This window comes from Delphinus delphis, chromosome X, assembly GCF_949987515.2.
Source record: "Delphinus delphis chromosome X, mDelDel1.2, whole genome shotgun sequence".
NCBI lineage: Eukaryota > Metazoa > Chordata > Mammalia > Artiodactyla > Delphinidae > Delphinus > Delphinus delphis.
In genome coordinates, this window is record NC_082704.1 from 33299735 (window position 1) to 33315543 (window position 15809).

Here is a 15809-nt window from a genome sequence, read left to right on the forward strand (position 1 = left end):
CTAGTGGGAAGCAGCCGCATGGCACAGGGATATTGGCTCGGTGCTTTGTGACAGCCTGGAGGGGTGGGATAGGGAGGGTGGGAGGGAGGGAGACGCAAGAGGGAAGACATATGGGAACATATGTATATGTATAACTGATTCACTTTGTTATAAAGCAGAAACTAACACACCACTGTAAAGCAATTATACCCCAATAAAGATGTTAAAAAAAAAAAAGCTAATGAAGTTGGTAGCTGATAACAAATATGATTATGCGGGAGGCCCCTTAAATGAGCAGCCACTGGACCACCAGGAATAATCATAGTCCCAAGAGAATAATAACACGTTATTCTGGTTTTGGCCAATAGGACAGCCCTTATCAGTTTTATAGAAAATTTTTCTAAATTTTTCTAAAGACTCTACCAACAAACATAAACATTCTACAAAGACTAAATATCTGCAAATGGTCCTCGAATACGTAACTTCTGTATAAGTCCATATACAAAGAAGAGAGAACAAACGCAGTGACACAATGGAGATCTCGGTAAAAATTAAACTAGGAATATCTAGGAGGAAGCAAAACAAATATCTAAGCACCCTGTCTTTATTACATAGCAAATAATAAAAAGCTGAAGGAAACATCAATTCACGTGGTGGTAAAAAAATCTCTCCCTAGCTATATCTATTCCTCTCGATAGAGAAAGCAAAATTAAGACAAATATAAACGTAGCAGCAGTTCTAACACGTGTATTTGGCATTATGGAATGGTTCAGTGGAGAGCAGGACACGTGGGCTGAAAATATTAATTTGGAGACCATCAGCGTGCGAGTAGGTGCAATTGCCCAGGAAGAGTATAGAATGAGAGAGGAGGAAAGACCTCGGGGGAACACCAACATTTTGGGGCTGGAAGAGGAACCAGGGATCCTCGAGAAATATGCTTCAAGTAGAGGAACTGGCTCTATGACATCATGGAAACCAAGAGAAATGTATTTCAAGATGAATATGGCTATGAGGCAAATGTCACAGAGAGGTCAAAAATGTTCTTATCTTTTTGTCCTCCCATCCTTTCCCTAGAGTTCACTAAAATTGACGCCTTGCCATTTTCAGGTCAGAAGAGAAGTGGCCAAGTGGCACCAGAGGTCTGCTGATGTGTTTCAGAATGTTTCAAGAGTCTCCAGGCTCTGGACATTTGGTACTCCTTGAGCAGCATGAACAAAACCACACGGCAGGCCTCAAGAAAGATTTTCCTTTTGGTGGTAAACGGTACCACCGTGACCATATATCACTCAGCCTTGTTGCAAAGGGTACTCTTATGATGTCACATTTATTGCACTTTTGCAACATGTTGGGCATCACACAAGACACAGAGAGAAACACCGTGTGGTCTGGCGAGCAGCTAAACTGTAGCTAGTAGCATTTAGACGTCTTTTCACAGGAAGGATCATGCTCAGTTCAAACAGCTCATATTTGCCAAGTGTCGCCCCAAAGACTTTGCCAACCAAAGATGCAAATATTCAGCCTAGACTAGTACCTTCTCAGCCCAGCACCGCTAATGAGCTTCATGACCTTGAGTACACCCCTTGGTCGCTCTGAATCTATTTCCTCACATGCAAAAGGTGACTACCTCACCAAGAGGTTGTGAGGATCAAATGATCCACATGTGGGAAATGCTTTGAAGTAATTTAAGACTTTTTACCCCACAGAAGGTGTTTACAATTACTGCCACAGACTTCACAGGCCATAAAAAAAATCACCACCATTCATTGAGATTTGATTATGTTCCAGGCACTCTGCTAAAAGTTACTCATGTACAAGTTCACGTAACTTGCAAAACCACTTGTATTATTATTTCCATTTTACAGGTGAAACTGACATTCAGAGACATCAGTTCACTCGCCAAGGTCACAGAGTAAGACTAGACAATCTCAAAGACAAATACCATATGATACCTCTTATATGTAGAATCTACTAATAAAATATGACAGAAATGAACCTATCCACCAAACGGAAACAGACTCACAGACCTAGAGAACAGACTTGTAGTTGCCGGGGGAGGGGGCGGGAGTGAGGACTGAGAGGTTGGGATTAGCAGATGCAAACTATTATATACAGAATGGATAAACAACAAGGTCCTATTGTATAGCACAGGGGACTATATTCAATATCCTGTAATAAACCATAATGGAAAAGAAAAACAAAACTGTACAATCCCATGTCTGTGTGACTCCAAAGCCCATACTCTTATTTATGCTTCCTCAATCACATTACAGTTTTATGTGATATGCTGAGTTCTCAGTTACTCACAGCTTTTGCATGGACACAAATGCTCTTAGGGCTCTGAAGTGAGTGAACCGTGCCTCCACTCTGCTGTCTGGGACCAAAGCCTGGAAGTGAGCAGACCCCCTGCCCAGGACACAGAGATTTCAGCATGAGAATCAAGGGCAGAGGAGTGCCTGTGGTTAGAGACCAGACCTCTGGCTCCACCAGCATCAGAAGTCTTTTCCATTCCTCCTCTCCCAGGTTTCTGTACCAGCATATGAAGGTGACATTACCGAGGGCCTCACGATTTCAAGGGAAAAGCTGTAGGACTAGAGGGGACATTGAAATGAACATGAAACATTGCTACAGTGGTCAAATAAGCATGTCTGAAAATGACACAGGAAATGAGGAAACTCGCATGGGTTCATTTTATTTTTCACTCATCTTCTTAAGTGGAAATGAGCATTGACCCCTAGCCCCTGGTTAAGCAGAAATAAAGACTTAAAGGAAAGCACGCAACCAGTCCTGTGAAAATCGGGTCTCTGGCAGCAAGGAACCATACTGTTTCTCCGTTACCTCAGGGTTCTGCCCCTTTGAGAGCACCTCCTTCCAAGGGCTGTGGTAAGGATAATAATAAGATCTACCATTTTTGTTGAGCACTGACTATAGTCCAGACATTGTGCTAAACGCTTTCATACAGTATCTCAATTCATCCCCATAACAACTCAATGAGGTATTAGCGTCGTGCCCATTTTACAGATGAGGAAACTTGAGGATAAGTAATTGACTCAAACAAGGTTACATGGCTAGGAAGTGGCCAGATTGGGATTCAAATGCTGGTCCAGCTGATTCCAGAGTTGGTGCTCCTAATGCTTCTATCATAACAGATGAAGGGGTTATTAAATATTTTGAGAAGTATAAAATACCATATACACGCAAGGGGTGGGTCTCCTTACTTAGCGCTCCTCATTGTATTCAAGTGAATTCAGGGAGGTGCATTTTGTCCCTCCTGAAATTCAGCCAGTACTGTCAGTTTTATAAATTGCTTTCGGTGAGTCTCAGCTTATCGGCAGAAATGATCAAATGTAAATTTGCCGAGCTATTTCCCTAAAGCTGTCTCCTGGTGGAAGCGGTGGCTAAATCTTAATTAAGTACAACATTTCCATTAAGGTCTAAAAGCTCACTTTTATTCCTCTGCCTGATGCCCAGTGACAAAGCACTTTGTTACACAATCTTCTAGAAAGATGAGCCATCTTTCCTGTGCTAAGCAAGATGTCTATGAGGCAGTTGGCTTTGGGAAGTGTCCTCCCTAAATCCTGACTGCTGTTTCCAACCACTCATGGGCCCTCAAGGCCTTTTGGAGCCTGAAGACCACGGAATGACATGATGAGGATTCCGCTGACCCCCAACTTCAAGACTGCTGCCTTGTACTATGGTTTCATGGTGATTCATCTTTCCCATTCAAATGAAATTACCTCAGGGGCAGAGTTTGTGCCTCTCGCCCATTTGAATTTCCCTCTGGGCCTTGTACTATGTGTGGCCCACAGAAGGTCCTCAATGTGAGCTGGTAATGCCATTGGAATCCTGGGATTGAGAGAGAGAGGCACCGGATCTGTCCTGACCACGTGTTGCTGCCCACCCACCCCGTTTAGTTTCTTAATCGAGTTTCTCAAGTAGCTGCCCTGGGCCCGGCGTTGTGTTAGGCGCTGAGCATCCAAGCTAAGTAAGGTGGTGTGGTCTCAGCTATCAAAGAAGTTCTCGATCTAATGATGGGTGTACATGGGGTGGGCTGGAGAAGTGGTATCCCAGAGTATAGGCTCTTCCCCATGGTGTGCTGGAACCCATGTCCAATGGCGGCTTGGTTATATTGTGAAGTGTTTTTACTCCAGGGAGACTCCAGCAGGGGCAGCCATGGACTACGGAGACTCCTACAAGGTGCTCTTGGGGCCTAGGGTGGCACATGGCCCTGGCACCAGGCTCCTGATCTATTGGTTCACTCCGGGGGTTTTTTTTTTCACCCTCTGCAGGGAAATCTACAGTCTGTCTGGAGTGCAAGGAAGTTTCTTCAGCTTGTCTTTACCCACGCCTACTGAGAGATCTCCTCTGTTAACTTGTTAGTAACAGCTGCTGAAATTCCAGTGGGGTCTATATGTGCTCGTGCACACTCACAATAGGAACATGTTTTATCATCCAGCTAGCTCATTGGCCTTTTCTTTCTCTTTCTTTCTTGAATACCATGGTCCAGGGTTAACAGGGGAAGGGTAGACCTGGCTGGATGAGAGGTACCTGCTGGAAGCAGGACTGCCCTTTCCACGTGTCTAATCAGCAGGCAATTCCAGATCATAAACATAAAACCAAAGACACACTTTCACATAGGAAACCATTATGAGTGCATAAAGAAACGCATGCTTCACCTCCCCCTGCCCTTGGGAGAGAAATGAGGTGGCAAGTTAAGCCATAAACTTCCAAAAGATAAACAAACCGTTGAAACCCTAACCTCTCTGGAAAGGAGTGGCTAAGGTCCTGCCTATTAGAGGTGATTTCTGCAAAAGGAAACTATGGTGAAAGGATGTAAAACTTGACCTGAGGGTTTGAGCAGCTTCTTTTTAATCCTAGACATAAATCTCACTCCTTTCTGCTAGAAAGATCCAGTCCCATTGGCACCTGGCTGAGAGCAACACCCTTCCTTTTAGCCAGAGGTGAGAAGAGAACTAGTGGCAAATGGGGGGAAAAAAAATGACAGCTGTGACTACGAACTACTGCCTGTAATTGGGTGTGTTACAATGTGTGTGTGCGTGTGTGTGTGAGGTGAGAAAGTGCGTGAATGTGATAGTATCAGTGCAGGGGTATGTATAAGAGTTTGGGAAAGTATTACATGGGTGTGTACGTGACAGCGTGAGTCATTACTAGTACTATTGTGAATCTGTGTCAAAATGAGTGTTGCCATGGGTAAGTGTGATTACGTGTGAATGTGACACGGTTAGAGTGACTGTATCAGTGCTGAATATATGAGTGGAAGGGTGTAATTCGGAGTGTACAAAGATAGAAGAGTTTAAATGGGTGAGATCGTGTTTATGGTGTGAGCATGTATAAATGTGAACATATGAACATGTAGGCACACGTGTGTGTCTGTGACTTACGAGCTGTGTAAACATGTAACTGTGAGGAGGAAATAGTGGTGTCAGTGCAAATGTGTTGGAGTGTATGAAATTGAGCGTGTGTATGACCATGTGAGAAACAGGCAGGGGAAAGTCAACCTATGTCTGCGTACGGAGTGTGTGTAATTGTGTAGGAATTTGAGGGAGGGTTAAGGGTGACTGCATCATCTGAGTGGAAGTGAGTGTGTAGGTATGACTGGGAGAGTGTGAGAACATAAGAAGGAACGTAAAGAGTGTGTGAGAACGTGAGGGTGGGTGTATGATAAGTGTGGGCGTGTGTCAGTACGGAACTGTGAATACAGAGACGTGACTGTGTATCAGTGTGTGTCAGTATGAATGTACCTGTATATAGTGTGTTCAGAAATATGACGGTGTGTGAGGGCGAGGGGGTAAGAGTGATCATCACTACGAATGTGTCCAGTGTGAACAGTGAGTGTGAGTCAAGGAGGTAAATGTGATCGTGTGAACGTACAAGGGTATGAGTATGTGCTTGTGAGAGAGTGTGTGTGTGAGCGCCGGAGGGTACCAAAATTATCTGGGATGCTGAGAAACCCTCCAGAAGTGTCTTTCCTCCCCAAAGTCACTACATGTGTCCAGTTACACGCAAGCACCTTAGCCCCTCTCAACCTCTATCTCCTCATGGGTAAAACAGGGATGATAAAAATACCTACCTCGAACTAGTATCACTTTTATAATCAGAAACAAAAACAGCAACGATCAGAAAAAAATTTCTACCTTGCAGAGTTACTGTAGGATCAAACGGTCTCATGCAAGTAAAATGCCTAGCACAGTGCTGGCAACAGTGGACAATAAATACAAGTTATTATTGTGGCTGTCATGGAACACCCAGGAGAGACCCAGGGGCTTGCTTATTTTAGCCAGTTCTAGTTACCTTCTGTTGCTCAAGCTCTATAGAGGATCCCCTGCCAGAGCATCTCTGGAAAGCTGAATGCATCAATATCGGCAAGGCTGTAATTTCATACCTTCAATTTCACGGCCAAAACTCTGGAGCTTCCCCTCCATGAGATGGCATCACAGAAGCACCTGCCACTGAGCCGCAGTTTTCCTTTGTCCTGCAGGCCCAGGACAGGCTCAGTGTGAAAGGAAACTGCATTGTATATTCCTTGTTTGTTTTTTGTTTAGGTCTCTTTGTTTTTCTTGTTGGGTCTTTTTTTAAATGTTGGTCGTTTGGTTTTGACTTGGGCAATATGAGAGATGTCTCAGCAACCGACAAAAAGACAGAAGACCAGACAGGGAGACAGAGGGACGGTAAGATACAGATAGCTGGACAGCAGCATATGGCCACAGAAGGCCAGACAGAGACGACAACAGAGGAAGCTATCATGGCTGCCCGAGAGGAAAAGAGACAGGTAGAGGATCAGAGAGGCAGGCCAAGACACCTGAAAGGAATGGACAGGAAGAGAGAGAGGCCCAAATGGGAAAGCTGTTAGGGAACTGCCAGACACTTGAGAGAGACTAGAGACCTGTGAAATCTGGTCCCTACTCCTGAAGACCTTACACAGTCCAGTTTACCTGCCAAGATGAAGACTCCAGAAATCATGCAAGAATTAGTTAAGGCAGCAGAGAAACAAGGGCTACGCCACATGCTACCGACTCGGGCGTCGTTGGAGAGCTGGGGGAGGAAATGCTCCCTGGTTGGGTGGTAAGACAGAGGGAATGTTCTGGAAGGTTTAAGTTAAGCCTGCCAGGCCCAGAAGCTGGGATGGATGGGATGGGGGTACACTTTGAATAGGAAGGTAAAGTTAAGGTTATGGGGCAGTAGAAATTACAGGAACCAATTGGTGAATTTGGGGCATGTGGCTGAAATGCCACTTCAATATCAGGAAAGCAAGAGGAAAGGAAATGACAGCTTGACGGGAAGCATGTCTGTGTTACACGAAAGCTCTTAGATGGAGCTTGACATTTGCAGAGGACTTGGCAATGACTGGTAGGTTGTTTCTCCTGCTCACTCCAGGATGTAGGTCAAGGTTGTCAATCCCATATTAGAGACGGGGGAACCAAGAGACCAAGCGCCGCTGCACAGTCCCCCAGAAAGTATGGGCTGTGCCCTGAGGCCTGGCTGGTGAGGCCCAGGCAGGGTCTTTGACATAGGGAGCTCTGGCGGAAAGGTGGCATTCACCTGGATTTGGAGATCCCTAACTCCCTGCCCTGGAATCCATTACTCACCTCACACAGCCACCGCTGCAGGACCTCAGCACAGGTGGGTGCTGCCCATGAGAAGGGGCCGGGCTGCCTTCAGCTCCGACGGGCTCAGTGCTGGGCACACCAGCTGCCACAAGATGCAAGGACTCAGCTGCTCTTTCTTGGGGGAAACCTGCCGAGAGAAGCATTGTGGGGGGGCGGGAACCTCCTTCCCCACCTGCTACTACTCCATGCAACCCCCCAAATATCACACACACACACACACACACACTACAGAAAATCCCTTAAGAAGGTAGATAATCAGAGTCAAGAAGTGTAAAAAAAAAGCCTCGGTACATGGGAATCCGGAAAGGGCACTGAGCTGGGAGTTTCAAGCTGAAAACTGCTAGCACTTCACCACTCTGCATTTGCTTGCTGGTGAGTGGAAAAGACCTGCCCTAGTCACCCTGGACAAGTACTGAGAGCACTCAATCAAATGACAGACGTGAAATACCTGCATATTTACAGGAGGTGGTACAGTCCGGTGGACAGGAGGAAACTGCGAGATGGTGGCAAACCCTCACCCCCAAGTCTCCACCGCCATTTCCATTTCCCTCCTCAACAACCTCCTTCACTGGGTTGGTGGGCAGGCTTGGGGGAGCACTCTGAGGTCCCCTAATTTGCTATCATCTCACAGCTGCTGAGGGCCTCAGCCTCTGATCCTAATTGGAACTTTCCTCTACCTTCCGCCAATATCTGCCACAGGGATGTCTTCCGTAGTCTTCCCCAGATTTTCGGGGTGAATACATACTGGGGTTTTTAGGGGGTTACAATTTTCCCTATCTTCCCCAGAGAGGTTTCCATGTCCAACCACAAAGGAGACAGGGTCCCCCTTTTTTTTTTTTTGCGGTACGCGGGCCTCTCACTGTTGTGGCCTCTCCCGTTGCAGAGCACAGGCTCCGGACGCGCAGGCTCAGCGGCCATGGCTCACGGGCCCAGCCGCTCCGCGGCATGTGGGATCTTCCCGGACCGGGGCACGAACCTGTGTCCCCTGCATCGGCAGGTGGACTCTCAATCACTGTGCCACCAGGGAAGCCCAGACAGGGTCCCTTTAACCCTTCCCTTTCCTGCCTTTCCCCACAATCACTTGAGCCTCTCAAGGAGGAGACTGATATTCCCTTGATAGGACCCCAAGCCTTGCAATCCTTCCTTCCTTGCCCCCTCTTTCCTCCATAGACTTTGTCCTCAAAGAAGAGCAGCACCTATGGGCTAACTTCCAATAGAGTCAGATCCAGGCTCGCACATGCTCTATTAGGGGATTCCAGAACACAGAGGGTCCTAATCCAAAGACATGGATGGATGGATGGGTAGCTAAAGCTGGAGAGAGTAAAACTGAAGCCTCAGGGAGCCAGGAAAAGCCCCGTTCTTCCCAATTCCCCTTTCTAGAAGAAAAAGACCAAGCCATCCTCCGGGTCTGCCAAGTTGCTGCTGGCAAGCCTCCAGAGCACGTCTGGCCCCCCAGGGCCCTGGCATCCCCTGCGAGCGTCCCACATGCACACTCCAAGCAGCCTTTCCAAATCCTACCCATTGCACCGCTGAGTGGTGTGCCACCCCCGCCCCCAAGGCATGAGCTCATCCTGCAAGGGCGTGGGGGGGGTGAGGGAGGGAGGGCTGCCGTAGCTCCAGAGAGGGGCGGGACTTGGAGAGGGCCCAAGAAGAAGGGCCGCAGGAAGGCCCCTGCGCATCCCCAGGTGGGGAGCGGCACCAGAGGACCTGGGGGAGTGGGGTGCTAGTGCACCAGCCAGTACTAACCAAGCAGCTCCAGGTTTCTGTGCAAGGTCAAGAGCTTTCCTTGACGTACCTCCACTTCCCCTCAGCTGCTTATTGCTTCCACAGCAGCCCGCTTTGAACCCACCAGCTGCACAGCTGGAGCCAATGCAGAAGCAACGGGCAGGACACGGAGCTCCACCTGGCGGCCGCACTCCTGTCACCCGTCTGGGGGTATGCTGTGGTGGAAGCGTGGGCATGTCTGTGTATTTGCGTGCCTGCACCGTGTCGTGCCTGTGCAGCTGTGTCTATATTGGCGTTGTGCGTGTGTATCATGGCAGTACCGTATTGCGTATGTGTGCCGTGGGTCTGCGATGTGTTACACGTGTATTCCATCTATCCCGTGCTTGGGGAACCTGTATCTAATCTATATTGTGTGTCATATGTCTACGCCACGTTGTGTGTCTGTATCTTCTCTGTGTTTATACTGCCCGTGTATGCACCTGTGGCTTAGCCTCCTACTGGAGGCTGGGGTAGAGATCAGTGCACCCCTCGTGCGCCTACCAGCACCCCAGCCTTGCTACATTCCGGCTTCCTGCCAGCATCTATCTGGGGACTAGGGCTGCCACCTCTTTGGTAGGGGAGGGGATCTGTGGACAACCATTCTCTCCACCACAGAGACTACCTGTCCCAGCACTGAAGAAAGCTGGGAATGTTCCAGAACCTTTTTCAGGCCCAAAGAAGGAAACTGGGCACTGGGGGTGAAATGGCTCCCTCTCTCAACTCCCAGCCCCAGATGGGCCTACAGGAAGTTGCAGCCACCTGAGTTTCAAAGTTGGAAGGACTGGAGCCCTTCTCCACAGGAAGGAGCTGCTGCACAGGGGGTTAAGCTCTGACCTTGGAGCTGGGCCACAGGATGTATCCGGAGCTCTGCCAAAGGTGTCCCCGTTGAGGTCACTAGAGGGCGCGATTGTGCTGATTGTTAGGGGTAGTGTCTCTAGAAAGTACAGAATTCCAAAACTTCCCCCTGGCTCAGAGAGGGAGGGGGTTGAGGAAGACAGAAGGAAAAGGATACAGACCCTAAGCCGGGCCTTTCCTTCACCCTCACCCCAAGCCCTTCTGTTTTGAGGCTGAGTTAGGGAGTCAGGGCCACTAACGCATGTCTGCCCCCCTCCAGGGTGTAAGATCTGTGTAAGAGCCCTACGGCGCTTTTCAGGGGCTTGGTTACAGGGGCAGATTCTCCACTTGCGCTTCTCTTTTCCTCCCTGTTCCCATTCCCATGAAATAAAAGTAAGGCCACCCTGCTGAAAGAGATGAAATGTGTGTAGTGGTTGTGGGTTTGTTTTGTACAGTTTTCCTCCAAATTAGAGGCACGCCAAAAAGTATGATTTAAAAGGGGTAAATTGGGGGGGCTCTCCTTTCGTGAATCTGTTTTTCATTACCAAGAATAAATGGACCCACTTCCTAAAATGTCACCACCATCTTAGAAACCACCTAGTCCAAACCCATCATTTGAAAGACAAGGAAATTGAGGCCCAGAGAGGGGCAGAAACACTCAGACCAGAACACTGGCTTCTGGACTCCCAAGGTTGGTTCCATCCCAGCTCCTGGTCCTCTAGTCCCTAAAAAATCTTCCTTCTCCAAATCCAGGACCCTCCCACCTCAGGGCAAAACCCTGGCCTCCATCTCCACTGTGTGGGCTCCAACACCGTCCTATTCCATCTCAGTGATCAGGCGCCCAGGCCTTTCCGTGATTTCCATTCCCCACCAGGAGACTGTTCATCTCTTTCCAGTCTTCAAGCTCCGCTTCCCCTCATTTTGCTTCGCGCCCGCAGACCCAGCTGTGGCCACGCCATCTTGCCCCTCCTCGCATCCCCCTGGGTGCAGCGCAGATTGCCCCAACCTGCAGATAATTGACCGACTGTGCAAATCAGACACGGATCCATCGCATTGTTTAACGTTTCCAATTAAACTCTGGGTTAGGCTGTATTAGTGACTCCAGTAATCACCGGGGATGTAAATGCAAACGCCTTCCAAAGTTGCGGAGCGCGGGAGGAAGCGACACATTCTGGGAGGAAATGGAAGCAGACTGCCAGACCCGAGGGTTCATCTGGTATCCCTAAATCAGATTTGAAATGTATGGCTGTCACTTGATCCGAGGCCCAGGTTTCACACCTGAAATGGAGGTCTCCGGCCCTGGGCGCACCGCGGCCTGCCCTTTCCCGCCCCCTGTCGGAGAAGCCGCGTAATGCTGAGCTGGCAGCCGAGTTCACCCCAAGGCCCTGCAGAGGGAACTGCCTAGCCTCTGGCCGGTGGCGAGCTTGGGGGACAACAGGGCAGCTGAAGCTTAAGCTGCAGCCTAGATGCCTCAGCAGCTTCACTTACCTTCTAGGGCAGTGGTTTTCGCCGTCCCCGGTCTGCACAGGGTCCCGGGGCCCCTGGGAAGGAGGGCTTTCTTTTTGAGCACAGGCAGAGATACCCCCATGCCTGAAGCAGGGGCCCCAGACCTGGCCCTGGACCACCCTAGGTAAAAGCAGTCAACCTACCTGTCTCGGTCAGATTCGAAGCTCCCCCAGTCCGTTCTGGGGCCCTGGCCCCCCACTCCCTTCTCCTTACCCAGGAGGAAGACCCATTTGTAGAGGCTGCTGCTCATCGAGTTTCTTCTTCTTCCCTCGACCAAAGCTACTGGCTCCTGAAGGTTGGGTTTCACCAGTGAGAATGCTATTGATTCCCCAAGTACGGAGCAATTGTCCCCCTAAGTCTGGACTGAGCCACAGGTGCCCCAGCCACCCAAACTGCCCCCAGTTCACCAGGGAAATCGGGGCCTTTGGGCTCCTGGTAAGATGATGGCTTTTTTCTTCTCTCTCTCTTTGGCTTTGCTCCTATCTACTCCCCTGACCTTACCTACCTACTCTATCTGATTTCTAGATCTGATTTTTTTTTTTTTTTTTGGCCTTGGCTATCCACTTTGACTTCATAGTAGCTTAGTCTCTGACCTCATAATAACAGAGTCTCTGATGAGGGCAGCACCTCCCAATCCCCGAAGTTATTCCTCATTTCCGTCTCTTGTCACGTCTGTCTGCTCCCTTCCCCCAAAAGACCTCAGAGCAACCTGTGGGAATGGTCAGCTACTTGGAACATCCTTAGGGTGTTGTGGCCCCATGCCTGTACCTCTGTCACAGGCAAACCCCCTTTTTCTGTGAGGTCTCTCCTACAAGGTCCCCCCTGGCCTCGAGATTCGCAGCTGTTGGCTTTTACCCGCCCCCCCCCCCCCAGTCTCTGGCTATTTTGCCTCTTTCCCGGGGGGAGGAGGCTATGATATTTGTATCCAGAAACGGAGGCTTACATGGCTCTCTCCAAGCCCTGGCCTGTTAATCGCCCATTACCATATTAAGCCCCTTTGCCCAAAGGTGTCCCTGATTAAAGGCCTCAAGAACCAAATGACAGACCTGTCCAATTATAATTTTGCAGATGGCCCAGTGAAAACCACACTGACCTTTACACCTCGGTCATTCCAGAACAGGGCCACAGTGTTGTCACCGACAGGAATGGACTTCCTTCTGTTCCAACACCTCAGACAGCCATACAGTTGGCCTGGATTTGAGTCTGCAAAACCATGAGGGGAGCGAGACTAACATGGCTAAAGGCTTCCCTGCTGAAAACCATTTTTTAAAAATAGCACTGCAACCGCCCCCTTCATGCTTCCCAAAGCCAAGCCACTCACCCTTCTCTCCTTCGCTTCTACAGACCACAGCCCAGAACCCTCAAGTCCAGAGTCTGGCACTGGATTCTGGAAGGTGGGACCAAAAGAACAAGTGGAGCCTCTGGCTCCTTCCCTGCAGGCACCGCCCTCCCACCGCTCCCGCACTCCACCCCTCCACAACCACCGAGGGAAGGAGAACCTGCCAGAGCGAGAAATCAAAAAGGTCCAATCCCTCCGAAACTGTGGCAGGAATCCTGCCAGAGCAAGAATCGAAAAGGTCCAGTCCCTCCGAAAGTGTGGCAGGAACCTTGCCAGAGCCAGTTCACGAACTGAGGGCAAGGCCCCCTGCAAGCTGACGGGGACAGGGAAGGGGGGCTGTGGACCTGATGACCCTGCTCCCCAAAGACAAAGGCCAACTGAGGGACCCCGGGTTTTCTAGGGACATTACTGCATCATTCTAGTCCTCACAGGAGAAGAAAAGAGTCCTCCTCTGGTTGTCCTACCCCACCAAAAAGGGGGAGGGGAATATAGAAAAATAAAAGAAAGGGGGGAAAGGCGCCCGTGTAAGAAAATCGTCACTTTTTCTGTTTGCTCCGGTTGGGCTGTTCCCCCTCCCCCGGACTTGCCGGGGCCGCGGCCACACCCCCTCGCCTTGCGGGGGTAGGGGGCTGCCGTCGCTGCTACAGTGGCTGGGGGAGGGAGGCGGGAAGATGGTATAAGACTTACAGCCTGACGTAGCTCCGGGGGCGGATTTAGCCTCAAGCGGCCCAGGCCCCAGTAAGCGAGTCTAGGGCTTGACCCACCGAAGGGGCCCTGGTCCTCCGGGAATGGCCCCGACACACCCACTTGTCCGCGTTCGCAAGCCGAGATCGTGTACACGGTGCGCCGGGTGTCAGGGCTCTGGGGGAGCCACGTAGGGGACTCGAGGCCGGGGCGCCACGACAGCGGGAGGGGGGTCCAGGCAGGCAGAAAATCTGCCCGGCCGGCTAAAAGCAGAGCCCAGCCGCCACCCCCTTCCCCAGAGCGAGCCGGGTGCCACCCATCGCGGGATTTACCTGCCACTGGTCCAGCCACCCCGTCCAGACCTTGCCTCTCCCTCCGAGCGCTCGGGCTGGCTGGCGGGGCTGGGGCGCCACAGCCCCGCGGCCGCAGCCGCAGCCCCGGGCTCGGCCCGCTCCCCACCCTCCCGGCTCTCCTCCCGGCCCCGCACACTCGCTCCGGGCCGGGGAAAGCTGCAGCCCCCCGCGCGAGACCCCAGACGGTCCGCCGCCCACAGCTGCACGCCCGCGGTCGAGCCCTGCTCGGCAACAGCTCCCTCGCCCTGCTCCGCTATGACGTCACCCGGGCTCTGCACCGCGCGGAGGCCAATCAGAGCCGGAGCAGAAAACTAAAATCACCCTGAGTGGGCTACTGGGGACCAATCTTTTGTTTCCAGGCAGGAAGCGCCGGGAAGGAAAAAAAAAAATGAAGGGGAGGGAACAGGGAGAGGGAAAGGAAAAGGAGATGGAAACTTCTACACTGTCAGGGTTGTCTAGACAGAGGTGTGGCCCTCGAGAAAGAGGCGCACCTGACAGTGGGAGGGGAGGGCGGTTATTGAGTATATCTTCCTCAACTGCCCCCGCAGGAAGACTGGGATTTCAGATACATTTTCAGGGGAGGAAATCTGTCCAGCTACACAAGCACTTTTTACTGGGGGCAAATGGTTTGGATTTGGGACACCACCTGTCAGGCAAGCAGTTTACACCGATGGAGTCTCCAGAAACCACAGTAAACTGAGAGGCAGGTATGGCAATGGGGTTCAAAGAGGTGGCAATCTAGATAGGAAAACTACCTTTCTGCACATGAAACACACACTTTTAAAACAGCATTATAGGGGCTTCCCTGGTGGCGCAGTGATTAAGAATCCACCTGCCAATGCAGGGGACACTGGTTCGAGCCCTGGTCCGGGAAGATCCCACATGCTGCAGAGCAACTAAGCCTGTGAGCCACAACTACTGAGCCCACGAGCCACAACTACAGAAGCCCGCGTGCCTAGAGCCGGTGCTCCGCAACAAGCCACCGCAATGAGAAGCCCGCGCACCGCAACAAAGAGTAGCCTCTGCTCACCGCAACCAGAGAAAGCCCACGCATAGCAACGAAGACCCAACGCAGCCAAAAAAATAAAAATAAAAACAGCATTATACAAAAAGAGAATGATTAATCTACTTCAAATACAATATATATGTGTGTATACACACACACACATATATATAGTTATATTAACAATTGTTAAGATGTGGCTGTTTCTGTCCATCCTTTCCCTAAAACCTCCCATGGCATATCTTGTCTTTAAGAAAAAGTTCAAATTTTTGCCCATGTTGAAAGCCTTCTAAAATCTAACCTCAAATGTCGTCTCTTGGGCTTCCCTGGTGGCGCACTGATTGAGAGTCCGCCTGCCGATGCAAGAGACACGGGTTCGTGCCCCGGTCCGGAAGATCCCACATGCCGTGAAGCGGCTGGGCCCGTGAGCCATGGCCGCTGAGCCTGCGCGTCCGGAGCCTGTGCTCCGCAACGGGGGAGGCCACAACAGTGAGAGGCCCGCGTATGGCAAAAAACCCACAAAACTGTCGTCTCTTGCTACTCCAAAATCCAAGCGCCCTAGGATTTGGCTAGATTATGTAAATTAGCGTAAACCCCAGCAAGGAGACAGTAAGCTGTCATCAAAAATGACCAAAAATGCAAAATAATAAGTACATTCGAATTATAATGATGTAAAATATGCCTACACACACACAAAAAAAAATTAGAGATGAACATAAAAT

At 50.3% G+C, this 15809-nt stretch overlaps 1 protein-coding gene across 1 annotated transcript in view; it reads right to left on the reverse strand.

The window, feature by feature from the left end:
- PAK3 (p21 (RAC1) activated kinase 3) overlaps window positions 1–14146 on the reverse strand; it is a 116569-nt gene extending 102423 nt beyond the window's left edge. Inside the window, exons 1-4 of the mRNA XM_060002440.1 lie at window positions 14064–14146; window positions 13030–13095; window positions 12802–12911; window positions 7584–7731 (exon numbers count right to left, since the gene is read on the reverse strand). The gene's annotated coding sequence lies outside the window, so the exon portion shown is untranslated. The remainder of the gene's footprint in view (window positions 1–7583; window positions 7732–12801; window positions 12912–13029; window positions 13096–14063) is intronic.
- Between the last annotated feature and the right edge of the window lie 1663 nt (window positions 14147–15809).